Below are 1383 nucleotides of genomic sequence, written 5' to 3'. Positions count from 1 at the left end.
CATTTCATTGCATGTGAAACATAACACTGATGAGAAATGTGGATGAGAAAGTGGCAAACAGGATATGACATACTGTTTTCTGAATCCACTATACACCCTCTCTCTCAACGGCATTTGTCCAGCAGTAGAGAGTGAATAAAAGAGGGGAAATTCATGCTGGGCATTTTGAGAGGTGCTTTATGATCCGTCTTCATCACATACATTCTGATCGCAGTGCGGTGCTGTGGGATGTTACTGTGCCTCTGCATATCTGAATCAAATGAATCCACGCTTCTGCATGCATTATTAAAGCTTAGCTGAGCCATGCGCTTTCACTTTATTCAGCTTCTACAAATCCAGTACTGTTATCACATCAACATAACACTCCATCATGCTTGTTACTTCTGACATGCTTAGGGTCTGGACCGCAAGCCGTACTTGTTGATTTCAGATCAGTTCTGCTTTGTCCACATGGATCAGTTTTTCAGACACAACCACAGATCTCAAGACCCAAATACAGACCAATACCAGATCCCCTAAGAACCAAACCAGTACTAGATCCCATAAGACTCAGAGCAATGCCTGACTCACCCTAAGACCCAGACACAGCCCCCTCATAAGCCAGTGCCCAATCTGTATCCAAGCTGTCCTTTTCCACACAAAAAAAACCCTGGACCAGTGGCTAAACCCTGGTTCTGAACTGGGTTTGTCCTCAAAACCTTGCAAGTCTTGAACAAGGGAACCTTTGATTTCAGTGGACAGAACTTCCATAGCTCCCAAGTCGGTGAGTGAGTTCTGCCCCCGCCCAAGCACTGGCTCCAGTTCCAGCACCAGCCCTAGCTGTAAGAGGTACAAGACTCAGACAAGATGGAGACCAATACCAGACCCTCTAAGAGCCAAATCAATAACATATCCCTTAAGAATCAGACCAATACTAGATCCCTCTAAGGTCAGATATGGACCATTTCCAGTGACCAGTTAGTGATTCTCTTAGTCCCATACCACAACATATCCAATGAGATCGAGCCCAATCCCAGTCCCTACTAAGACCCTCTTGCAAGCATACAATACAGATCCCCTAAGATCCAGACAAACTCCAGACCCCCTAAAACCCATTCCCAAACCAATACCAGAGCCTCCGAGACTCAGACAGATTCCGGAAGCTCTTACTCCCAGACAATACAGATCCCCTTAGATCCAGGTCAACTCCAGCCCCCCTAAGACCCATGCCTAAACCGATACCAAGACTCCAACCAGTACTAGACCCATCAAGGCCCAGACATAGACCAATTCCAGACCAATTAGAGACTCCTTAAGACCCAAATCAATTTACGATCTCTCAAGACCCTGATATAGACCAAATTCTAAACTCTTGAGGCCCAGAAACATAGACAACAACCTAAC

The sequence above is a fragment of the Sinocyclocheilus grahami genome, unplaced genomic scaffold (assembly GCF_001515645.1).
Source record: "Sinocyclocheilus grahami isolate Dianchi unplaced genomic scaffold, SAMN03320097.WGS_v1.1 scaffold1730.1, whole genome shotgun sequence".
In the NCBI taxonomy this organism is placed as follows: Eukaryota; Metazoa; Chordata; class Actinopteri; order Cypriniformes; family Cyprinidae; genus Sinocyclocheilus; species Sinocyclocheilus grahami.
The sequence above is the reverse complement of the archived record's forward strand: the minus strand, read 5'-3'. Positions refer to the sequence as shown.